The sequence below is a fragment of the Chlorocebus sabaeus genome, chromosome 21 (assembly GCF_047675955.1).
Source record: "Chlorocebus sabaeus isolate Y175 chromosome 21, mChlSab1.0.hap1, whole genome shotgun sequence".
Lineage (NCBI taxonomy): Eukaryota > Metazoa > Chordata > Mammalia > Primates > Cercopithecidae > Chlorocebus > Chlorocebus sabaeus.
The window spans coordinates 111484632-111511710 of NC_132924.1; the positions used below are offsets into that span (position 1 = coordinate 111484632).

Here is a 27079-nt window from a genome sequence, read left to right on the forward strand (position 1 = left end):
GTGGCGCCATCTCTGCTCACTACAATTGCTGTCTCCTGGGTTCAAGTAATTCTCATGCCTCAGCCTCCCTCAGCCACCTGAGTAGCGGGGATTACAGACGTGCACCACTATGCCTGGCTAATTTTTGTATTTTTAGCAGAAACAAGGTTTTGCCATGTTGGCCGTGCTGGTCTCAAACGCCCAACCTCAAGTGATCCACCTGTCTCGGCCTCCCAAACTGCTGGGATTATAGGCACGAGCCACTGCACCTGACCCAAATTTTTCTTAATGAATCAAAAGCTCTTTTACTATTGTTTTTACATTAATGGTATTAGTCTTACCAAGTTAGAGCTCACTGAGAAAGCCAGCTCACAACCCACATGTCATCTCATGTGCTAGTTAATGAACTTGATGTCACCAGATTAACTGGAATGTCAACTTCCCTTTGGGTTATACTCTGCCTGTGACTTTCATTATACCTATCATCATCCTGTCTACAAGGTTAACCTGCTTCCAAGTTAACTCGCTAGAGCAAGAATGCACAAAAGCCCTTTTCTGGCGTCCCTCAGATGGAATTGAAACAGACCAAAAATTTTAAAAATACTTTATTGAATGATAAAAACAGAAATTCACATAGAATACAAGACATATCAGTGGTCTGGCTCACAAAGAAGAGATATCATATCTTGCAAGCCAGCGTTTCATATGCCTTTTATATCCAGCCGGGGAAATTTCCTTCCCCCTAAGTGAATAGCATTAAGTGGTCTTAAAATAGCCTCTCATACACGAACTGAGTTTGCCCATAGTAAACCTCCAGTAGTGTGATATTCTAATACAATAATCATATACCAGAATGACCCACAAAGGGTAAAAGGGAGGAACAAAGAGTTTTTCTTTCACTCTGCACACCTCAAGTCAAAAGAACAACATCAAGGTAAGACAGTGTCTACTACACAATGCACAGGTACCTTGGTTTCTGTGGGTTGAAATCACTGACATTTTTATCACCTAGTAAGGAAACAAAGGTTGTGGAGAAGCAGCTGGTGCAGAGGAAACAGAACACAGCTTAGCATTACATGATCTAGATTTTACTCATTCTTCCAAATATTCAACTAGAGTTCTTTGTCCTTGGAAAAGTGAACTTTTCTGAATCTCAGTTTCCTTATCTAAAGAGTAAGCATACCAACATTTACACTACTTATCTCTCAGTGTTGTTCAGATAATTGTTAAGGTAACAATTTATTGTGAGCAGAGTCAAAGTTTACTCCTATCTTGCTTGAGGGAACTTGAAGAAAGTTCATAGATTTCTTTCATAGACACTGTCTCATACTCATGGGTAGCTAGATAACATTTTTAGACCAAGTACAAGGAAAACTATCTGGGTACAGCTTACTGGGCTCCTCATGTGCAAGTTACTTTTTTTTATTATTATTATACTTTAAGTTCTAGGGTACATGTGCACAGCGTGCAGGTTTGTTACATATGTATACATGAGCCATGTTGGTGTGCTGCACCCATTAACCCGTCATTTACATTAAGTATTCTTCCTAATGCTATCCCTCCATTTTACCCCCACCCCACAACAGGCCCCAGTGTGTGATGTTCCCCAACCTGTGTCCAAGTGTTCTCATAGTTCAGTTCCCACCTATGAGTGAGAACAGGCGGTGTTTGGTTTTCTGTCCTTGCGACAGTTTGCTCAGAATGATGGTTTCCAGTTTCATCCATGTCCCTACAAAGGACATGAACTCATCCTTTTTTATGGCTGCAAAGTATTCCAGCAAGTTACTCTTTACAAAACTGTGTGTGGATATCTAACAACCTATGGAGAACACTATTATAAGACATTGTATTGTGGTTCAATTTTTTTTTTTTTTTTTTTTTTTTGAGATGGAGTCTCACTCCATCGCCCAGGCTGAAATGCAGTGGTGCGATCTTGGCTCACTGCAACCTCTGCCTCCCCGGTTTAAGTGATTCTCCTAACTCAGCCTCCCAGGTATCTGGGATTACAGGCACCTGCGACCATACTTGACTAATTTTTGTATTTTTACTAGAGATGGGGTTTCACCATTTTGGCCAGGCTAGTCTTGAACTCCCGACCTTGTGATCCACCCTCCTTGGCCTCCCAAAGTTCTAGGATTACAGATGTGAGCCACCGCACCTGGCCTGTGGTTCGATTTTATACAAAATTAGAAAGGTAGTGTAATTTAAACTGGCCCAGGCCAGGCGTGGTGGCTCACACCTGTAATCCCAGCATTTTGGGAGGCCAAGGCGGGTGGATGATGAGGTCAGGAGTTCAAGACCTGCCTGGCCAATATAGTGAAACCCCGTCTCTACTAAAAATATAAAAAATTAGCTGGGCGTGGTGGCGGGCGCCTATAGTCCCAGCTACTTGGGAGGCTGACACAGGAGAATCACTTGAACCCAGGAGGCAGAGGTTGCAGTGAGCCAAGATCTTGCCACTGTACTCCAGCCTGGGCAAAGGAGCAAGTCTCCATCTCAAAAAAACAAAAACAAACAAACCTGGCCTAGTTTTCCCATAGAACTAAAGCTTGAGAAACTTACATTTGTCTTAACTGAGTTCCTTTCTCAGGAAACTGACTGTCAGGGCTTTCTGATAGGATCAAGGAACTGAAACGTTCCAGATCATCATAGCAAGACAATGAGACACACCTGCTACCTATTGGCCAACTCCTCTTCCTCATCCCTTCCTAATTCCTATTTTCCTTCCCCACTATATAAACTCCAAACTTTTGTTGGTTAGGAGACGGATTTGAGACTTATCTCCTATCTCTAGACTGATGTCACCCAAAATAAAGCCTTTCTCCTATTTGTTGTCTCAGGGATTGGCTTTCTGTAAGGTGAACAACCAGACCTATGCCAAACCCCTGGCATTCAGCAACATGATAGCCTGTACCTGTCACGTTGCTTCAAAGTTATTAATACGTAACCAATCTTAGTAATGTGCACTCCTATCTCTTCCACCACCCTGAATGGATTATTTTAAAGCAAATTCCAAATTTCACCTATAGATATGTAGGAGATTAGAACACGCCACCTCCAAATATGCTACTCTGGGATAAAGATTATTTTGAGCTGACAGCAATTGAGGAAGAGCAAACATAGGAAGAGCTCTCTGCCATCCCCTGTGTGCCTGAAAACAGTTCATAAAATCCCCCTGTGAAGGGCACCCCCACCAACTTCCCACACCAGGAGGGGAATAAGCACCTTAACACGTGAGACAAGAAGTCACCAAGAAAGTACCTACACAAACCCCACTAGCCCTTTCCTACCTTAGTTTCCCCACGTACTTACCTTCCTATAATTTGCCACCCCTTGAAGTGCAAAGACCCTTTCTTTCGTTTTATCACTTCTCTTCAAATGTGTTCTCTTTTGCCTGAATGGTATAAAAGCCTCCAAGCTTAGTCATTTCTTTGGAGGCTTTTTCTCTTCTCTCCGTGAAGCACTCCCCACCCCCACCATAGAAAGCTTTTTTTTGTTGTTGTTTTTTGAATTGGAGTCTTGCCCTGTTGACAAGGCTAGAGTGCAATGGCACAATCTCAGCTCACTGCAACTTCTGCCTCTTGGGTTCAAGTGATCTCCTTCCTCAGCCTCCTGAGTAGCTGGGATTACAGGCACTTGCCACACCTGGCTAATTTTTTGTATCTTTAGTAGAGACAGGGTTTCCCCATGCTGCCCAGGCTGGTCTTGAACTCCTGACCTTGTGATGTGCCTGCCTCAGCCGCCCAAAGTGCTGGGATTACAGGCATGAGCCACCACATCTGACCACCATGGAAAACTTTTAACATCAAATCCATTTGCATGACTTTTCTCCTATTGATCTTTCTCTTGTAAATTTATTTTGAAAATTAAGCCAGAGACCTAAGAAGTTAGAGGAACATTTTCTTTCCTGACAGATACTTGAGTTTTTGCTTCTAAGATGTTCTCTCCCTCTCTCTTTAACATAACAAAAAAACACTAACAGACCAGCATGATGGTTCACATCTATAATCCCAGCACTTTGGAAGGCCAAGGTGGGAGGATCTCTTGAGCCCAGGAGTTCAAGACTAGCCTGGGCAATATACTGAGACCATATCTTTAGTATATATATGGACACACACATGCATACATATAAAAGATTAATAATACTTCCTTAATATCATTAAATATCCAGACGGTATTCAAGGTTCCTTTACCGTTTCACAAACGTTTCATTTTTACAAATGTTTTGTTCCAATCAGCACCCAAACAAGATCTTCTCATTGCATTTGGTTGATATATTTCCTTCCTTTTTTTTTTCTGAGACAGTCTCACTCTGTCATCAGGCTGGAGTGCAGTGGCACCATCTCAACTCACTGCAACCTCTGCCTCCCAGGTTCAAGTGATTCTCTTGCCTCAGCCTCCCGAGTAGCTGGGACTACAGGCACATGCCACTACACCCAGCTAATTTTTGTATTTGTAGTAGAGACGGGGTTTCACCATGTTGGTCAGGATGGTCTCGATCTGTTGACCTTGTGATCTGCCTGCCTCAGCCTCCAGAAGTGCTGGGATTACAGGCGTGAGCCACCGTGCCCAGCCACATTTGGTTGATATATTTCTTATGTCTCCTTTAACCTATGGCCTCCTTTTCTCTCTCTTTTTTTTCTAGCCATTTTGTCGTTGTTGATGTTGAAGAACCCAAGTTGTTTGTGTTTGTATAAATACAAAACAATTCTATATAGAAATCCCCATGATCTAGATTTTGCCAATTGCATCTCTGTCATTTTCTCACTCAAGCACACACATATTCTTCGGCTCCCAGTGTAACCTACCTGTAAACTGGTACCATAATTAGATCCAGTGGTATGATCAGCTTCAGCTTCAAGTGTGATTTTTTTTTTTTTTTGCAAAAATAGTTTGTTGGTGATAATGTGCACCCCCTGTTGCTTTACATTCAGAGGCATGTAATAACTAATGCTGTTTCTGTGATGCAAGATGCACCTTTGGTTTCCGGTGCTATCAGCCTGAGCCATTTTTTTTTAGACAGAATCTCACGCTATCACTCAGGCTGGAGTGGACTGGTGCTGTCTTGGCTCACTGCAACCTCTGCCCCCCTGATTCAAGTGATTCTCCTCCCTCAGCCTCCCAAATAGCTGGAATTACAGGCCCACATCACCATGCCTGGCTAATTTTTGTGTGTATATTTTTAATAGAGATGGGGTTTCACCATGTTGGCCAGACTGGTCTCAAACTCTTGACCTCAAGTGATCCACTTGTCTCAGCCTCCCACAATGTTGGGATTACAGGCATGAGCCACTGCTCCTGACCAATGATATGGTTTTCTGTTGACTATCAACTCTTGAATTTTCACGTGATATGCTTTAATCCATTCTTCTTCTTTTTTTTTTTTTCTTTTATTTTGAGACAAAGTCTTGCTCTGTCACCCAGACTGGAGTGCCATGGCACGATCTTGGCTTACTGCAAACTTGGTCTCCTGGGCTCAAGCGATTCTCGTGTCTCAGCCCATGTAGCTGAGATTATAGGCATGCACTGCCACACCTTTTGACACATCTGGCTAATTTTTGTATTTTTAGTAGAGATGGGATATCATCATGTTGGGCAGGCTGGTCTCCAGCTCTTGGCCTCATGTGATCTGTCCACCCTGGCCTCCCAACATGCTGAGGTTACAGGTGCAAGCCACCACAATCCATTCTTCTTTTTGATATTTGAATTAGCCCTTCAGTCAATAGGAGTTTCTTGTCTCTTCAAGTTGGTTTTTGTTTTTTAGATGGAGTCTCACTCTGTCACCCACATCTGGCTGATTTTTGTATTTTTCATAGAGACAGGGTTTCACTACATTGACCAGGCTGGTCTCAAACTCCCAACTTCAGATGATCCACCTCCCTTGGCCTCCCAAAATGTTGGGATTACGGACGTGAGCCACTGTGCCCAGTCTTCAAGTTGGTTTTGATATACTTTTGACATGACCATAGTAGTCTTTGATAGTTTCCTTGCTCTCTCGTAAAGAAAAGATGTTCCAGAATCATTTTATACATTTTCTGCCCCAAATCTGAGATCAGTCATTTCTCCAAGGCATTCTGGCTTAAAGAATCTCTTAATCTCACCAAAATTGTGATATTGTGAAATATATATTTGGTGTTCATCCTGTTTCTTGGCATTGCAGCTCCTAAAACCCTTGGAGTCTCCAGGGTGATGAGTCTTTTGTTTGAGAAGCGACACTGTTGAAAAGTGTAAAACAAACAAACAAACAAACAAAAAACAAAGAATTATCTTTTGTATGCTCATGTAACCCCCACATAGCTTCAGGATGGGAGCTGGTCACCAGAAAAACCAAGGCATGATCAGAGGGTTGAAACTTTCAGTCCCACCTCCCAACCTCCAGGGAAAAGAGTGGGGCTGAAGATTGAATTGCTCATGAATGGTTAATGATTGAATCAAGCATGCCTATGTAATGAAGCATCCATAAAAACCTAAAAAGACTGAGTTCTGGGGCCTTCAAATAACTGAACACATGAAGATTTCTGGAAAGTGGTGCTCCTGGAGAGGGCATGGGAGCTCCATACCCCTTTCCACATAGTTGGCCCTATGCATCTCTCCCATCTCCCTGTTCATCTGTATTCTTTGTAATATCTTCTAGTATAAAAAGATAAGAGCGAATGAAGTGTTTCCCTGAGCTCTGTGAACTGCTCTAGCAAATTTATTATTATTATTATTATTATTATTATTATTACAGAGTCTTGCTCTGTTGCCCAGGCTGGAGTGCAATGGTGTGATCTCAGCTCACTGCAACCTCCACCTCCCAGGTTTAAGAGATTCTTCTGCCTCAGCCTCCCAAGTAGCTGGGATTACATGTGCCCGCCACCATGCCCGGCTAATTTTTGTATTTTCTAGTAGAGACAGAGTTCCACCATGTTGGTCAGACTGGTCTCAAACTCCTGACCTCAGGTGATCCACCTACCTTGGCCTCCCAAAGTGCTGGGATTACAGGTGTGAGCCACCACACCTGGCATTATTATTATTATTATTATTATTATTATTATTATTATTATTTGAGATGGATTTTCACTCTGTTGCCCAGGCTAGAGTGCAGTGGTGCGATCTTGGCTTACTGAAACCTCCACCTCCCAGGTTTAAGCAATTTTCATACCTCAGCCTCCTGGGTAGCTGAGATTACAGGTGTACACCACCACACCCAGCTAATTTTTGTATTTTTAGTAGAGATGGGGTTTACCATGTTTGCCAGATTGGTCTCAAACTCCTGGCCTCAAGTGATCTGTCTGTCTTGGCCTCCCCAAGTCCTGGGATTACAGGGATGAGCCACCATGCCTGGCTTCATCTAGCAAATTAATTAAACCCAAGGAGAGGATTGTAGGAACACCAATTTATAGCTAGTCAGTCAGAAACTCAGGCCACAAACTGTGCTTGCTACTGGCATCTGAAGTGGGAACAGCCTTGTAGGGCTGAGCTCTCAACCTTTGGAATCTGAAGCTATCTCCAGATAGACAGACAGTATCAGATTCTGAAATCTGAATAAGGTCTATGAATTGTACAAAAGAAAAAACAAAAAGACAGTGTCAGGGTTGAGTTGAATTAGGGGAAACCCATTTTGTATCCATGGCAGAATCAGGAGAATTGCTTGCTTGCTTGTTGCATGGGGAGTAAAACCCCACACATGTCTGGGGTCACAGAAGCATTCTTTGTTGATTACTGAGTGAAAGTGTTACCAGCAACAAGTCTTACAGGTCCTCAGCACACTCAGTTGTTGCCTCCTTGGAGTAAAGAATTCAGCCAAGGGGCAGAAGGCAAAGTGAAAGACTGAGACAAATTTTAGAGCAGAAGTGAAAGTTTATTTAAAAGTTTCAGAGCAGGAACGAAAGGAAGCAAAGTACACTTGCAAGAGGGCCAAGCTGGTGACTTGAAAGACCCAAGTGCCCTGTTTGGCTTTCAACTTCAGGTTTTATACATTGGCCTGGGTTCTGGGGTTTGCATTTCCTCTCCCTTGATTTTTCCCTTAGGGTGGGCTGTCTGCATGTGTGGTGGCCTGCCAGCACTTGCGAAGGGTCACATGCTCAGTATGTTTACTGAAGATGTGTGTGTGCTCACTTGGGGCGTTTTTTCCCCTTGTCAGTCAAGCATTCCTTCAGGAAGGTCACATACTGGTAAAACTCCGCCATTTTGCCTCTTAGTGCTCATGCTTGAGCCTGCTCATCCAGCTCTTGAGATCTTATTGGAAAGTTGCTTGTCACCAGCTTCAGGTGTTTTCTATCTATTGGGAGACAATCGTTCCCTGGTGCCAGCTATAACCAATTACTCTTTTAGCTAGCCAGTTTAACAACCGCCTGACCATCAACTGATGGTTGCCCAACATTCCTGGGGGGTGAGGGGCCCTCTCTGCCCTGCTCTTGTCTGCCTAGCTGTCTACTCTAACAAAAGAATAGGAAAACCACTGGTTTTTCCTATGTCAGAATAAAAGTCTATCTGAAAATTGCTCAAAACATTTTCTTAGACATGCTGGATACTTCACAGAAGAAGGTTTAATTACATCATATAAGAAAAGCTTGGGGCTGGGTGCGGTGGCTTATGCCTATAATCCCAGCACTTTGGGAGGCCAAGATGGGCGGATCACAAGGTCAGGAAATTGAGACCATCCTGGCTAACACGGTGAAACCCCGTCTCCACTAAAAATACAAAAAAATTAGCCGGGCGTGGTAGCGGGCACCCGTAGTCCTAGCTACTTGGGAGGCTGAGGCAGGAGAATGGCATGAACCCGGAAGGCAGAGCTTGCAGTGAGCCGAGATCACGCCACTGCACTGCAGCCTGGGTGACAGAGTGAGACTCCGTCTCAAAAAAAGAGAAAAAAAAAAAGTAAAGGAAAGCTCAAGGCCGGGCATGGTGGCTCACATCTGTAATCTCAGCCCTTTGGGAGGGCAAGATGGGTAGATCACCTGAGGTCAGGAGTTCAAAACCAGCCTGGCCAACATGGTGAAACCCTGTCTCTACTAAAAAAATAAAAAATTAGTCGGGCGTGGTGGCATGTGCCTGTAGTCCCAGCTACTCAGGAGGCTGAGACAGGAGAATCGCTTGAACCCGGGAGGCGAAGGTTGTAGTGAGCCAAGATCGTGCCATAGCACTAGAGCCAGATGACAGAGTGAGACTCCATCTCCAAAAAAAAAAAAAAAGAAAGAAAGAAAGGAGAGTGAGAGAGAGAGAGAGAGAGAGAGAGAGAGAGAGAGAGAGAAAGAAAGAAAGAAAGAAAGAAAGAAAGAAAGAAAGAAAGAAAGAAAAGAAAAGAAAAGGAAAGCTCACACCTGTAACCCGAGCACTTTGGAGGCCAAAGTAGGAGCAGCACTTGAGTCCAGGAGTTTGAGACCAGCCTGGGCAATGTGGCAAGACATTATCTCTATAAAAATAAATGAATAAATAAGTAACAGTTCTGCTCTAAACCTTTTTTACTCAAACTTGAGACAATGTTACTTCTCATGGAGTAAGCTAATTTACAAATTAATTAAAGAGCTGTACAAAATTTATACTTATTATAGTTAGGAATAGTCCTAAAGTAAGGAGTGAGAAGCAGGGTAGAGCTTATTAACACATTTTGAGGATTAGATACAGAATCCATATTTTTGCACAGCATTTGGACTAGTGCTTTGGCTCCCCACTTCCTTCTTTTTTATTGATTGATTTAAAAATACTTTAGTTTTTAAGAGCAGTTTTAGATTCACAGCAAAATTGGTGAAAGTTTCAGATATTTCCCATATACTCCTTACCTCTACACATGTATAGCTTCCCCCATATCAACATCCCACACCATGATGGTACATTTGATGAACTTACATTGACATGTTATTATCACCCAAAGTTCATAGTTTATATTATGGTTAATTCTTGGTTGCTTTGACTTTTTATTTATTAAAATATTTTGCTTGATTTTTAAAAAAGAGCTGTTTATTGGAAAAGCAGAAAATCACATGGAAGAAAACAAAATCACCTGTATCTCACTCAGGGAAAAACCACGGAAACATTTTCATATACACACTTCTAGGTCTTTCTTTCCATCCTTACCATTCTTGCTTCCTTCCTTGCTTCCCTCCTTGCTGCTGCTTCTTTTTTTTTTTTTTTTTTTCATAAATTGGTTCTTCGCCTATTTATCTATGACACATTGTCCTATATTGTGTCCTATATTGTCCTATATTGTGTCCTATATATCCTATATTGTGTTCCAACAGAAGAGTTCTTAAAGGTTATGTAGCATTTCAGTACATAGATTTAACTATTTATTTAAGCAAACTCTTAGTACTGGTTTATAGATTGTTTCTAGCTTTTTGGCTATTAAGACTATTGCTGTAATTTTTTAAAAACACTTCTATACATGCTGGCCAAGCACGGTGGCTTACACCTGTAATTCCAGCACTTTGGGAGGCCAAGGTGGATGGATCACAAGGTCAAGAGATCAAGAACATCCTGGCCAACATGGTGAGACCCTGTCTCTACTAAAATGCAAAAATTAGCTGGGCATGGTGGCGCATGCCTGTAGTCCCAGCTACTCGGGAGGCTGAGGCAGGAGAATCGTTTGAACCCAGGAGACGGAGGTTGCAGTGAGCCAAGATTGTATCATCACACTCCAGCCCAGCCACAGAGCAAGACTCCATCTCAAAAAACAAACAAACAAAAAACCCTTCTATACGTGCCATTATTTACATTGGTGCATATTTTTTCCCAAAAACAAAATCCTTACAGTAGAATTTTAGGTCAAATATATAAAAGTAATTTGGATAATTCAAACTGAACTGACTTATACTCCTACTTGTGCACTAATACTTCTGTAATACCTATGCTTTTATAAAAAGTAATAGGGGCCGGGCACGGTGGTTCAAGCCTGTAATCCCAGCACTTTGGGAGGCCAAGGTGGGCAGATCACTTAAGTTCAGGAGTTCAAAACTAGCCTAGTCAACATGATGAGACCCTGTCTCTACAAAAATACAAAAATTAGCCAGGCATGGTGGTGCACACCTGTAATTCCAGGTACTAGGGAGGCTGAGGCAGGAGAATCTCTTTAACCCACAAGGCAGAGGTTTCAAGGAGCCTAGACTGTACCACTGCACTCCAGCCTGAGCAACAGAGCAAGATTCTCTCTCTCTCTCAAAAAAAAAAAAAAAAAAAAAAGTAATAGGAGGCAGTAACTACCAGTCATACGGCTAATGGCTTCTAGAGAGGCTAAGTGGATATCACCTTCCATTTCCAAGAAATGGGTGCTCACTAGTATAAGGGACAAACTGGATTCATTCATTGTATAATTTAGAAAAAAATATATGTGTATATATATATACTTCAATCTCTAAAAAGTTCTGAAATCCACTATTCCAGTAGAAAGCAAGGCTTCAAATTGCATATTTTACATCAAATCTCATCTGGAGTGATTCAACTCAAATATTTATGAGCAATGAATAATGAATTGAGTGTAATAACTAGTTATTTCTATCAATGATTGATACTTATATGAAAGAAGAAAAATATGTTCAAGAGGTAAAGTGTGATTGGACCTCATGATCTCAATATGAATTTTGACCCTTATGGAATAAGTTGTGGAAAATCATGGTTTTAAAATAACCTCAAGGTGGAAGGAGAGAGAGAAGATCAGAAAACATAACTATCAGGTACTACGTTTAGTACCTGGGTGATGAAATAACCTGTACACCAAACCCCTGACACGAGTTTACCTATATAACAAACCTGCACATGCACCCCTGAACCTGAAAGTTAAAAATATATGTATATAAAAGAAAATAACTTATCTTTTTACTTTGAGGTAGAAGTGTTGTTGGGGAAGGAGTCTGAAGCAATAAAAACATTTATTTTATTTTATTTTATTTTATTTTAATAACACAGAGTCTTGACTGGGCATGGTGGCCCACACCTGTAATCCCAGCACTTTGGGAGGCTGAGGCAGGTAGATCATGAGGTCAGGAGTTCAAGACCAGCCTGGCCAAGATGGTGAAACCCTGCCTCTACTAAAAATACAAAAATTAGCCAGGTACGGTGGCAGGTGCCTGTAATCCCAGCTACTTGGGAGGCTGAGGCAGGAGAATTGCTTGAACCTGGGTTGGGGGTGGAGGTTGCAGTGAGCCGAGACTGCAACACTGCACTCCAGCCTGGCTGATAGAGTGAGACTCTATCTCCAAAAAAAAAAAAAAACACCAGAAAACCCCAAAAAAACCCCCAGAGTCTTGCCATGTTGCCCAGGTTGGTCTTGAACTCCTGGGCTCAAGTCATCCTCCCACCTCAGCCTCCCAAAGTGCTAGGATTATATGCCTGAGCCACTGTGCCTGCTCTATGAAAACATTTTTGAAAAGATTTCCAAAGATAGGAGATTATGCAAAGTATAGCAACTATCAACATGTGGCCATTGAGCTCCTATCATATTCAAGGCCCTGTGAGAGGCTAGTGGGTGTAGTAAGCTGAGGAGACTGAGATGGTCACCCTAACAGTCTAATCAGGAGACCAATGATCATAATACAATGTAAGTTACATTGAAGTTCTGAAAAGGATGTTAGAAATAAGAGCTTGGAGCCACAGAGAGAATGAGCACGCAGACCAAGGATTTCTCAGCAAGGCAAATTTACTTCTGCAGAAGGGTGCTGCCTGCATCAGTTACAAGCCCAAGAGCACACCAAACAAAGAGGAGAAGGGGTTGTTATCTGTAACACAGTTAGTCCCTTTTGCTGTGTCCTGCTCTCATTGGCTGGGGCTGGACGGCACAATCAATCTAAATTAATCCTAGCTGGATATTTTAAATGGAGCAAGGGTGTGGGTTACAGCAGTGGGGTGAGCAGTTTTGGTGGGAAGAATACTTTTAGCAGGGAGGACAGTTACAGAGTGGGTAACCAAGGGAACAGGTGTGAATCAGATTAGGACTGGCAGGAATGTTTTTACCATAACTAGGGACAAGGAGGCCCAAAGAATGAGGAAGTTAGGCTCTGAAAATAGAGAACAAAGAACAAGGAAGCTGAACAAGCTGATTCTTTGAAGAGGAACTCACTGTACCCAATAAGGAGAATTCCAATTCTTTTGGGAAGTCAAATTAGGAGAGGTGGTGGGGCTACTTCAGCAACACCCTATGACTTTGATATGGTTTGACTGTGTCCTCGCCCAAATCTCATCTTGAATTGTAGTTCCTATAATCCCCACATATTGTGGGAGGCACCAGGTGTAGATAATTGAACCAAGGGGGCAGTTTCTCCCATCCTGTTCTCGTGATAGTGAGTTCATACAAGATCTGATGTTTTTATAAAGGACTTTCTCCTTCACTGGGCACTCATTCTTCTTCTCCCTGATGCCATGTGAAGAAGGACATGTTTGCTTCCCCTTCCACCATGATTGTAAGTTTCCTGAGGCCTCCTAGTCATGCTGCACTGTGAGTCAAATAAACCTCTTTCCTTTATAAATTACCCAGTCTCAGGTATGTCTTTATTAGCAGTGTGAGAATGGACTAATACAAATTTCTAGTACATCCAGTCATTAAAGTCTGTAACAGGTAATGTTTTACTATGATTACAATGTTAAAAATATGGCAGTTGGGCACAGTGGCTCATGCCTGTAATACCAATATTTTGGCAGGCTGACACAGGAGGCTCACTTGAACCTAGGAGCTCAAGACCAGACTGGGAAACATAGTGAGACCTCAGTCTCTACATCTCTACAAAAAATAAACAAAATTAGCCCGATGTGATGGCCCATGCTTGTAGTCTCAGCTCCTCAGAAAGCTGAGGTGGGAGGATTGCTTGAGCCTGAAAGGTCCTTGTTGTAGTGAGCTGTGATATCACCACTGTACTCCAGCCCGGGCAACAGAATGACATGCTGTCTCAAAAACAAACAAATATATATATATGTATATGGAAAGACACAGAGTGTTAGCAGAGAAACAGGGTGCAGTGGTATGCAACTGTAATCTTGGCTGCTTAGAAGACTGAAATAAGAGGATCGCTTGATCCAGGAGGTTGAGACCAGTCTGGGCAACATAGTGAGACCCCTCCCCCCCATATATATATATATATATATTTATATATAATTTTTATATATATATTTATACATTTATATAGCAAAGAGACACTATTCTCACGAGATTACTTTTCAGGCTAAAGAGGAGTAGAAATATATATTGTTACAGTCTTGCCAATGCACCACAATGTAGCAAAAAGGAGTAGAAATTCATATTGTTACAGTCTTGCCAATGCACCACAATGTAGCAAAAAGGAGTCAAAATTCATATTGTTACAGTCTTGCCAATGCACCACAATTTAGCAGTCTCTCCTTGCGAGGTATGACCTGGAGTTCTTTGTCTCCCAAGCAAGAGAATTAAGGAGCTTGAACACAAAGGATGAGGTTGGAGCAAAAGTTTAATAAGCAAAAGAAACCTCTCTGCAGTGGAGAGGGAGCCCAAAAGAGGGTTGCCATTTTTACAGTTGAATGCAAAGGCTTTTATCAGAAACTGATGAAGGCAGGGCATCTTATTTGCATAAGATGCAAATTTCTGGTAGCTCCACCCCATCCTTCTAAAGCACATGTCGGCCCTTAGCTTGAGTTACTCCATATTGCTTTGTTCCCCTTACTGCGCATGTGTCAGCAGACAGAATTTTCCATTGCAGACATGTCTGGGCAAGTCGGCTGTGTAGTCTTTCTTATTTGTGTGACTGTGGACATGTCTTAGGCAAGCCTCCCTGTGCAAGTTCTGTTATCTGTGTCTTCTGCCTGATTTTTCAGGCTGTTCTTTTGTTTGAAAGAATTGAACTGAGGGCCCACCCTAACTGCCTGCCTGACTGGTTTATTCCTTTCTCCTCTCTCAATGTAATCATAGAGCTATGCACTGGTATTATCTCTTTAAAAATCATTTGAATAATACAGAAAAATGTTCAGGGTTGGTAATGATTTTTTCTCATAATTCTGAAGGCTTTTCCCCATTGTCTCTAGCTTTCTGTGTGACTGTTGAGAAGTTTGATTTCATTCTGATTCTTAGTTTTATATCCATGACCTGGTTTGTTTGTTTGTTTGTTTTTCCTTCCTTTAGGAGCTTTTAGAATTGGCCCAGCATGGTGAGTTGTGTCTGTAATCTTGGTACTTTGGGAGGCGGAGAGAAGAGGAGTTGCTTGAGCCCCGGAGTTTGAGGCTGCAGTGAGCTATGATCGTGCCACTGCACTCCAGCCTGGGTGACAGAGCAAGACCCTGTCTATCCTGTCTCTAAAAACAAAACAAAACAACAACAAGAACAAAAAACAGGTATGGTGTTATGCTTCTGTGGTCCCAACTACTTGGGAGGCTGAGGTGGGATGGCTTGAGTCCAGGAAGTGGAGGTTGCAGTGAGCTGATCACTGCTGAGATTACACCCTTGGGCAACAGAGTGAGACCCTGTATCAAAAAAAAAAAAAAAAAAAAAAAAAAAAAAAGAAGAACAACGAGAAGAAAAAGAAGCTTTTAGGATGCCTCCTTATTCCATGGGTTCTTAACAGCTTCCCCTTCTCTCTTGCTGCCTAGTCCCACCTGCAGGTGTGCACATTTCCTTCCTTTCCCAATGATGAGAGCTAAGACTTGGTGGAAACATTTTTTCTTTTTCTTTCTTTCTTTTCTTTTTTTTAGAGACAGGTTCTCCTCTGTCCCCCAGACTGGACTGAAGTAGCAGGATCACGGGTCACTGTGGCTTCCACCTCCCAGGTTCAAGTGACCCTCCTTCCTCAGCCTCCCAAAGTGCTGGGATTACAGGCGTGAGCCATGGCACTAAGCTTCACTGAAACATTTAACGAGACTTTAATAAATACTTAATGATTTCAGGATAAAATTTTAAGACATCAGACTTAATTTTTTTTTTTTGGTTTTTACCATTCTTAACCCACAGCAACTATTCGACTAACTTTTTACCATAATGGCCAAAATGCTCCTTTTCTAACTACTTAAAAAAATGACTTTTCATTCAAAAATACACTAACTAAATATCCTATGAGAATATTTTGACCTTATGGTTTCAAAGACCCACTCACTGATGACCTTGGCATGACAGTTTCTAGTTAGAGAATATTGCAAGGAGTACATTTGAATTGTATGCTATGTTTGACTTTTGTTTTGTCTATGTTTCTATGTGCATTAAGTAATAGAGATTCTTCAAGCTGTTTTAAGGTCTTCTTGTGTTTAGCCTTCATTTGTCCTAAAGTGTTTGTTTGTGTTATAGTTTTACTTAAAAAGCAGTTCAAATGCAAAATAACTATGAACCTCCAAAAGGTAGAAGTATGGGTGGAAAAAAAAAAAAACAAAACAAAAAAAAACACACACACACACAGGTCCAGAAAGAAGAAAGTTAACCATGAACTAAGATGGATGAAACAAAGAAAAGGAAAAGGGAATAAGAATAGAGTGTATTGAATGCTTTTAAGGGAGAGCTCACTGTATTGTGTATGATAGTTTTTGATAATTACAAGAAGAGAAAGAAAAATTCTAGGGCCAGCACAGGGGCTCACAATGAGGGTGTAATCCCAGCATTTTGGGAGGCCAAGGTGAAAGGATTGCCTAATCCCAAAAGCTGTAGAACAGCCTGGGCAACATGGTGAAACCCCATCTCTACAAAAAACAAAACAAAACAAAACAAAACAAAAAAACCCCAAACCAAACCAAACCAAAACAAAAAAACATCAAAAATTTGCTGGGCACGGTGGCACGTGCCTGTGGTCCCAGCTACTCAAGTAGGAGGATCGACTGGGGCAGCGGAAGTCAACACTACAATGAGTCGTTATTCAACCATTACACCCCAGCCTGGGCGACAGAGTGAGACACTATCTCAAAAAAGAAAGGAAGGAAGGAAGGGAGGAAGGGAGAGAAAGAGGAAAGAAGGAAGGAAGGGAGGAAGGGAAGGAGGGAGGGAAGGAGGAAAGAAGGGAAGGAGGGAAGGAGGGAAGAAGGGAAGGAGGGAGGAAGGGAGGGAAGAAGGGAAGGAGGGAGGGAGTGACGGACGGAAGGATTGATTCTGAATTGGTTATATATTGCAGGAAATTGATCATATCCCCAAAACGAGCTTCCTCTAGTTTCAATCTAAAGAAAGAAGAAATTATTACCAAGTTCACTTGACTCTAATGTTTTTGTTGTTGTTGTTATCAAAGTATGGGGTATTCAGTCTTGAATTAAATGATGTGCTGTCAACAATCCAATCTATGTCATGTAGGATGATGATCAGTATGAGGCAGGAAAATAGCATCTGGAGGCAGGAAATATAAGGCCAATTCCCACTTCAGCTATGGCAGGAAATATCCTCTCCATAGGGTGTATGCTGAGTAAATAACTTTGCCATTCTCTTCATTTACATAAGGCATACTCCAAGTACAGGGTATTTAAACTCCAAAAATTCTGTAACAAGACCCTTGAGCCCCTATGCTTGGCTCACTCCCACACTGTGGAGTGTACTTTCTGTTAGGCAGGAATCTAGATCTAACATAGCAGCGACATGGGGCACCAAAATGTAAAGATAAACTGAGGCTGGAGCCAAACCGGGAATGAAGACACAAGGCAAATGGCAGTGAGAATAGCCTTTATTAGGACTCGCGGGCGAGGTTCCTCTGTCCAAAGATGCAGGCCGAGGAAGTTGCCCTGAGGGAGGAGGGTAGGGGCTTTTTATAGCCCGAGAGGTAGGGAAGCTGGTTGTACAAACAGAGCCTGGGGGGTCTTGAAACTACTAGGGCAGGAGTCGAGTAAGGGTCATGAGAAAGGGGTCTTTGGAAACTGTCAACTGAAACTGCTGTTTATGAATTTGTGGAATGCAGGTGAGCTGCAGGTCATGGGGGAATGTGGTTGCCCAGCCGGAACCTCTGACGTATGCAAGTCTGTGGGTGTGTACAAAGGTGAAGGGAGTCTTTAACAAAAGGCCTGCTACACCAGGTAACGCTGCCATGTTGGGTCTAGATTCCTGCCTAACATTTTCATATTCATTCAATCCCTTCATTCCTTCCTTGCTTCGTTTGTGCGTGTTGTCCAATCTTTGTTCAAGACACCAAGAGCCTGGACACCCTCCACTGGTGACAAGTGTAGTGCTTTGGGCAGTTTTTCCTCCAGCGTGAAGGGATGGCCGGGCCTGAACATCATTTCAGCAATGTTCAGTGTCACTGATTTTCTGTGAGTAACCAACACAATAAAGGATTTAACTACAGACAATGCCCAAGAGTAAGCAGAGGCAATTGCATGGGGCAGTCAGAGTCTAGGAAACAAGCATTTCTCTAAATGAGAGTCTCAGGGAAGAATATTTAGATATACAATTCTGTCTGCATTAAGACAAATGTTAATGAACCCTGAAGAGCACTTTAGCCCTTAGACCACACCTTCACTTTAGAAAGTGCCTTCACTCGCATTTGCACAACTAAAGCAAAAAGAGAAAGGTTTTCTTAGAACTCAGAGATGGTTGACCTCCATGTAAATCAAGGCTTTCCCTCTAGGAGGCCAAGAATTGTTTGCATATGTTAAATGACAATTGTTTTCTGTTTTTAGTGTCTACCCTTGGTAGAGCCCAGTCTTAATATAGGTCACCCTCTCACACATCAAAACCAACTCTTTTTATCTCCTTAATACCATCCCAAGGCTCTGATCTACATCCTTGGCACTAGAATACAAAGAGAAATCAACACAAATGCTGTCCCTGGGAAGCCCATTATTGTGTTGGGGAGACAGATACAATTGTACATACAATTAACTGTAATAAAAATAAGAATGAGTCAAAATATGGTTACAACCTAATTCTATAGGTCCTCAAAGGTAGAATTAATGGTCATGACCTAGACTAGTGACATAAAGATCATGAGTTAATTTTTTAGCAACCATTAGAATCTGCATGCCACCTGCCATGACTACTTTCTCAATAGTATGCACATATTCAGTGAACAGGTGTTATAAATAAAATTTCTGTGCTGCAAAAGAAATAGCACTCAAATATAAAATTTTTCTTCTCAGCAAGGCAATTTACTTCTATAGAAGGGTGTGCCCTCACAGATGGAGCAATGGTGAGTGCACACCTGGACAAGGGAGGGGAAGGGGGTCTTATTCCTGACATGCATGGCCCCCACTGCTGTGTCGTTCCCCTATTGGCTAGGGTTAGACTGCACAGGCTAAACTAATTCCCATGGGCTAATTTAAAGTGGGTGACAGGGTGAGTGGTTTGACAGGAAAAATGGTTATGGCAGAGCAGGAAATAGAAATTAGTTGGGGTGGAAGATGAGCAGGTAATCGGAATGAGTCAGGGTGGAGCAGGTAATTGGAATCAGTCAGGGTAGAGCAGGTGATCGAAAAAGGTTGCTTTGCGAGGAAGTTAAGTTTAAAAGTAGAAGGCAAAGAATTGAACATACTGACATATTGATTCTTTGAAGAGAAATTTAGAACTCATATCTAACAATGGTATGGCTTTATACACTTGGAATTTTGCATTAAGTCCATGTATTTCTATTCAAAAATATATAATTTCATTTTTAAAAATCACAATTAGGTTTCTTTTATAGAACTTGATAAATTAATTGCAAAGTGTATTTGGAATAGTAAACATTCAAGAATAGTCTAAATAATCTGAGAAGAGAAATAAAACAGTAGATGTACCCTCTTAGACTGAAATACTATATAATAAAGATGCATAAATTAGAAGTATATTTAAGAATAGACAAAACAATAAATAAAAGGAGACCCATGCATATATGGAAATCTGATAAAAGCTACAGGTGGCATTTCAAATTAGAGAGAAACAAATGAGCCATTTAATGAATGTGGTTGGTACCACTGGTCATCTGTGTGAAAGTAAGATTGAATTCGGTTTTCCTTCCCTTTCCCACCTTCAGAAATAATAAAATATTCATAGCACAGAGTTGTTACTATATTACATGATTGTGCAAAAGAATAAGGTATATTTATGTGTAAAAATATGAAGAGATCTTCAGACTGTAAAGTAAAAGGGGTAAGTCACAGAAAAAATATATATATAGCACAATTCTATCTGTGTGTGTGTGTGTGTGTGTGTTGGATTGGGGAAGACAAACCCCAAGCCCCAAGTACACATGTGTATATTAACACATATGCAGAGAAAAACGCCCTGGAAATATGTACAACAACTGTTACCATGGTTACCATGAGGCGGCGAGTAAGAGCGGGGTACAGCTGTGGGAGCCGTTATTATTATTATTATTATTTTTTTTTTTTTAGAGATTTTTTTTTTTTAGGAGTTTCGCTCTTGTTGCCCAGGCTGGAGTACAATGGCATGATCTTGGCTCACTGTAGCCTCCGCCTCCCTTGTTTAAGCCATTCTGCTTCAGACTCTTGAGTAGCTGGGATTGCAGGCACGCGCCACCATGCCCGGCTAATGTTTTGTAATTTTAGTAGAAATGGGTTTCACCATGTTAGCTAGGCTGGTCTCGAACCCCTAATTTCGGAAGATCCACCCATCTCGGCCTCCCAAAGTGCTGGGAGTACAGGCATGAGCCACTGCACCCGCCTGGGAGCCATTATGCTTTATTCCACGCTTCCATAGTGGCTAAATTTAAAAATAAATAATACTGTGAAACAATCACATTGAAAGTATTATAAAAATTGTAAATCTCTAAATAAATATGTGGTTATTTAAGAAATCAAACTGTTCAATTGGCTTTTTTTAATTAAAAAATGTTTTTCCTTTTTTTTTTCTTTTTATTTTCTGGAAGTCTTAGCTTTGCAGGGTAAAAAATGTTTTTTCTTAAAGATGCAGGTTTTGCTAGGTTGCCTAGACTGGTCAAGGACTACTGGGCTCAAGGGATCCTCCCACATCAACAAACAGGTACCTGTCACCCTGTCTGTCTGGCACTCAACTAGCTTTTTGAAAAAGTTTTCTGCCTACTAGTCTTGGGCTGGGTCAGTGGTTCTCAAAATGTGGTATAAGAAACCCTAACGGTCCCTAATGCGATTGCAGGGGGTCTGTGAGGTCAATACTATTTTTTAAATAATACTGATGTTATCTGTATTTTCTTCCCATTCTTTAATGAGTTTACAGTAGATTTTCCAGGAGAAAAAGAGGGTCATGAAGTTAATGAGATAGATGGGACTAGGGGAAGTAGCAAGATTTTTCACTGTCTAGCTTTCTTGTTGTAGTTTAATCTTTAAACCATAAGAATGTGTTACCTATTAAAATATGTACATTAGAAAATCTTAAAGATGAATATTTGTATAATCTCTGGGTATGCGAGGTGTTCTGGTTGACTTGAATGATGGAGAAGTGGAACTGTGGCCCCACCCAGGTCTATGTTGTATGACAGAGAAATAAACTTGATATTATTTAAGCCACTGAAATTGTCATATCAGCCTAACTCATAACTAAACTAATAGAGGCTTAAATGTCTCTTCTTCTTCTTCTTTTTTTTTTTTTTTTTGAGAGAGAGTCTCACTCTGTGGCCCATGTTGGAGTACAGTGGTGCAATCTCAGCTCATTTCAACTTCCAGCTCCTGGGTTCAAGTGATTCTCATGCCTCAGTCTCCAAAATAGCTGGGACTACAGGTGTGTGCCACCACACTTGGCTAATTTTTGTAGTTTTAGTAAAGAAAATGTTTCGCCATGTTGGCCAGGCTGGTCTCAAACTCCTGGCCTCAGGTGATCCACTTGCCTTGGCCTCCCAAAGTGTGGGATTGGAGGCATGAGCCACTGCACCAGTCAAATGTCTCTTAATGCAGCTCCTCTCCAACCAAGAATGTTATCATAGAATAATAAACAAGCATTCAAATAGATTTTATAAATCTATAGATGTCCATATGTATTACTGGGCGCCTTTATCTATTTGAGGTGCTATAACAAAATACCATAGACTGGGTGGCTTAAACAACCGAAATTTCTCACTGTTTTGAAGGCTGGGAAGTCCCAGGTTCTAGCCAATTCCATTCCTGGGGAAGACACTGTTCCTGGCTTGCAGACAGCTGTCTTCTCCCTAGGCTCTTACACAGCCTTATTATTTATTTATTTATTTATTTATTTATTTATTTATTTATTTGGTGTGTGCCTGTGAAAGACAGACCATAGCTCCCTTTCTCTTCTTATGAGGATACCAGTTCTACTGGACTAGGGCTTGTGATAAACTAAATATATTTGATCTTTGTCCCAGTTTCTAACACAGAACCCCTAAAGTTCTTGTAATTTCCTGAGTGATAAGGGTGCTAGGAGTACCTTTTGTTCTAATATTTGGTCTTTGACCCTGGTTGCAGACACAAAAACTTCTAAAACTCTTGGAATTTCCTCAGGGATGGGGAATGGGGATGGGCAGTGCCTTTTGTTATTCATAATAAGCACCTCTTAACCATAGAAGATTTGTGGTGATGTGACTCTTGCAAAGTGGAATCTGATAACCAGAAAGACCAACACTTGGCTGGGCACAGTGGCTCATGCCTGTAAACCCAGCACTATGGGAGGTCAAGGTGGGTAGATCATGAGGTCAGGAGTTCAAGACCAGCCTGACCAAGATGGTGAAACCCTGTCTCTACTAAAAATACAAAAATGAGCCAGGTGTGATGGTAGGCACCTGTAATCCCATCTACTTGGGAGCCTGAGGCATAGAATTGCTTGAACTTGGGAGGCAGAGGTTGCAGTGAGCCAACATCGTGCCACTGCACTCCAGCCCAGGTGACAGAGCGAGACTCCACCTCAAAACAACAACAACAACAAAACAAAAACCAACACTGTGTTATAAATAAAGTTTCGGTGCTGCAAAAGAAATAGCACTCGAATATAAAATTTCCTTTTTAATTCTCAGCAAAGCAAGTTACTTCTATAGAAGGGTGTGCCCTTAAAGATGGAGCAATGGTGAGTGCACACTTGGACAAGGGATGGGAAGGGGTTGTTATCCCTGACGCACGTGGCCCCTACAGTTGTGTCCTTCCCCTATTGACTGGGGTTAGACGGCACAGGCTAAACTAATTCTGATTGGCTAATTTAAAGAGAGTGATGGGGTGAGTGATTTGGCAGGAAAAATGGTTATGACAGAGCAGGTAATCGGAATGAGTCAGGGTGGAGTAGGAAATCGGAATGAGTCAGGGTGGACAATGAATCAGGGTGGAGTAGGTAATTGGAATGAGTTAGGGTGGAGTAGGTAAATGGAAAAGATTGCTTTATGTGGAAGTAAAGTTTAAAAGTAGAAGGCAGAGAATTGAACACACTGACATATTAATTCTTCGAAGAGAAATGTATAACTCGTATTTAACAACTTCCTCCTCTTGCATTTTTACTTACAGCTTTCTCTTCAAACTCCTTTAACATGTCTTTGCTTAGTTGCTCTGCTTGGTTTTCCAAAAGAAGGAGCTTCCCTGGTTAAGGTGGAGAATAGTTAAGGGAGGTCTTAGTAAGTGCTGTTTCTATGAGCCTATGCACCAACCCACGGATGCATGATATGACACAGCACCCGACAAGAATAAGTACACCTATTATGGCTATGAGGGAGGTAAGAATGGAGGCTATTATTCCTTTCCATTTACCGAACCACTTTTCTAGCCATCCTGTAAAGTGGTCATTTACCCCTGAGTCGCTGGCTAACTCATTGGATAGAGCAGTCAGACCTTGCAATGCCTTTGTTTTACTTCCATTAGGGGCCGTGTTGTTTGGGATGAAGGTGCAACGTTGAGTTTTAATCATGGCGCAAACTCTTCCTCTTTCTGCTCATATCATGTCTAAGGCTATCCTATTTTCCCAAGCCGTCTGGCTAGTAGCCTCTAATTGCTCAACTATTCCTTTAACAGCATCTCTAGTGTAGTTAATAAATCGCTGTTGGTTGTAATAATGTAGTTTATCCAATCTACATTTTTATTAACTGTCACCCACCAAAATATTGACTCAAATCCTGCAGCTATTTGATTTTGGACTTTAAATTGATCTCCTATTCCCCGTGGGACTCCAATTGTGTCTAAATAGACATGTGAGTCGAAAGACCCATAAGGGGTTTCTCTTGCTTTATGATGTCTTATTTTTCCTTCCTCTGGATGATGAAATGCCAGGGTGAAAGGGATAGCCAACTGGACTAAAGCACAAGTGCCACTCCAGTTATTCGGCAGTGTCCTGTAAAGGTCCACGACAATACCATCACACATCCTCTCGGGGATTAACAAGGGCTGACTGATTGATAAGCTCTTGAAAACTCTTGGCTGTGTGCGGTGGCTCACGCCTGTAATCCCAGCACTTTGGGAGGCTGAGGCGGGCGGATCACGAGGTCAGGAGATCGAGACCATCCTGGCTGACACGGTGAAACCCCCTCTCTACTAAAATTACAAAAAAAAAAAAAAAAAGCCGGGTGTGGTGGCCGGCTCCTGTAGTCCCAGCTACTCGGGAGGCTGAGGCAGGAGAATGGCGTAAACCCGGGAGGCGGAGCTTACAGTGAGCCCAGATCGTGCCACTGCACTCCAGCCTGGGTGACAGTGTGAGACTCTGTCTCAAAAAAAAAAAAAAAAAATTCTTAAGCTTGAGCCTGCCCGTCCTGCGGCAACAGCGTGGCCACGGTGCGGCCTCAGCAGCAGCAGCAGCGGCTGGCAGCCATGCAGGTGTTTGTGTCAGGTGGCTGGGTCTCTGGGTGGCGTGGCGGACTACCTGATCAGCCGCGGCACCCGCTACATGCCGGAGGACCGGCTCACCGCGCAGCAGCCCTTCGCCAGCGCCCACAGCCTCACCTGCAACGACTTCCTGATTCTCCCAGGATTCATAGACTTCATAACTGATAAGGCGGACCTGAGCTCAGCCCTGACCTGGAAGATCACGCTGAAGATGCCACTCATCTCCTCCCCCGTGGACACTGTGACAGAGGCTGACATGGCCATCGCGATGGCTCTGATGGGAGGTATCGGTTTCATTCACCACAACTGCACCCCGGAGTTCCAGGCCAAGGAGGTGCGGAAGGTCAAAAGGTTTGAACAGGGCTTCATCATGGACCCCGTGGCGCTGAGCCCCTCGCACACTGTGGGTGATGTGTTGGAGGCCAAGGTGTGGCATGGTTTCTCTGGCATCCCCATCACTGAGACAGGCACCATGGGCAGCAAGCTGGTGGGCATCGTCACCTTCCGAGACATCGACGTTCTTGCAGAGAAGGACCACACCACCCTCCTCAGTGAGGAGATGACACCAAGGACTGAGCTGGTGGTGGCTCCAGCAGGTGTAATGTTGAAAGAGGCAAATGAGATCCTGCAGTGTAGCAAGAAAGGGAAGCTGCCTGTCGTCAGTGATCGCGATGAGCTGGTGGCCATCATCGCCTGCAAAAACCTGAAGAAGAACCGAGACTACCCTGCGGCCTCCAAGGAATCCCGTGAGCAGCTGCGATGCGGGGCAGCTGTGGGCACCCGTGAGGATGACAAATACCGCCTGGACCTGCTCACCCAGGTGAGTGTCAACGTCACAGTCTTGGACTTTTCCCAAGGGAGCTCAGTGTATCAGATCACCATGGTGCATTACATCAAACAGAAGTACCCCCACCTCCAGGTGACTGGGGTAAACATGGTGACAGCAGCCCAGGCCAAGAATCTGATTGACGCTGGTATGGAAGGGCTTGGCATGGGCATGGGCTGCAGCTCCATCTGCGTCACCCAGGGTGTGATGGCCTGCAGTCAACCCCAGGGCACTGCTGTGTACAAGTAGGCCGAGTATGACTGGCGCTTTGGTGTGCCTATAATAGCCGATGGCAGCATCCAGACCGTGGGGCACATGGTCAAGGCCCTGGCCCATGAAGCCTCCACAGTGATGATGGGCTCTGCTGGCTGCCACCACAGAGGTCCCCAGTGAATACTTCTTCTCAGATGGGGTGTGGCTCAAGAAGTACCAGGGCATGGACTCGCTGGATGCCATGGAGAAGAGCAGCAGCAGCCAGAAACAATACTTCATCGAGGGGGATAAGGTGAAGATTGCGCAGGGTATCTCCAGCTCCATCCGGGACAAAGGGTCCATGCAGAAGTTCGTGCCCTACCTCATAGCGGGCATCCAGCATGGCTGCCAGGATACTGGGACCCGCAGCTGTCTGTCCTTTGGTCCATGATGTACTCAGGAGAGCTTAAGTTTGAGAAGTGGACCATGTTGGCCCAGATTGAGGGTGGCGTGCAAGGCCTGTGCTTTTACGAGAAGTGGCTGTACTGAGGACAGCGGTGGAGGCCGAGGTGGTGGAGGGGGCGTACCCCAATGTCCACCTTCGGGCACAGCCTCCCTCCATAACTGAGTGGTCCACAGGTTTGCACTCTGGGCTCCCCAGCTCCTTTCCAGGGAGAGAGGAGGGGAGGTCCAGAAGGGTCTGTGGCCCCTCGCTGGGCATCCCCTGCAGAGTCAGGACTGCTCTCTGGTCAAGGCTGCCCTGGGAGACCCACCAAGCCCAGTCAGCTGGGCTCTTAGGCCCTGCGCCTGCCTCAGGTCTTTCTTGCTGCAGCCTGCTTCAGCCTGGCCCCCACCCAGGGGCAGGCAGCCCCTCCTGGCTTCTCCTGTAGGGCACCTCCCTGCCCCCAGCCCCCCAGGAAATGGTGCTCTCCTGGCCCTGCCTCTGGCCCTTCCTGGGCCGCTGCCCCCTCATGTGGCACTTCTGAGCTCCTGACCTAGGCCAAGGGGAAGTCTCTGCCCCCTTCCCTGGCCCTGGGCTACCCTCAGGTCCTGCTCCTCAGGCCACTTCCCTGTCCTTGTCCCTGGGGAGGAGGCTGCCCTGGTCATGACCACCTGCCTGTCATTCCTGACTCACCACCATCCCCAGGTATACTGTTCCTGCCCTCTCCTCAGCTGCAGTTGAAGGCTTTAACTTTGCACACTTTGGGATCACAGTTGCATCACTGACTATTAAATAATTGGAATAAATCAAGCAGGTATCAAGAAAGAAAGAAAGATGAAAGAAAGAAAAACGAAGGAAGGAAGAGAAAAGAAAAGAAAAGAAAATGAAAGGAAAAAGAAAGAAAGAAAATTCTTAAGCTCACTGCGTCCCTTTAGGTCTCCAAGGATTGCTAAGTTTCCTCTCTGTCATGAGAGACATGAAGTGAACTTAGTGTTGGGAAACGGAAGCTGGATGGCCCTCAGGGGCTGACCTGCAGGGTGTCAGACTTTGGGATATAGCAGAGAGAGAGCTCGGCACGACTTGTTACCCCAGGC

The 27079-nt window shown here is 43.3% G+C and overlaps 1 pseudogene; it reads left to right on the forward strand.

Moving 5' to 3' along the window:
- Positions 1 to 12520: 12520 nt before the first annotated feature.
- Positions 12521 to 26092, forward strand: LOC119621595 (inosine-5'-monophosphate dehydrogenase 1 pseudogene; annotated as a pseudogene).
- The last annotated feature ends 987 nt before the right edge of the window (positions 26093 to 27079 follow it).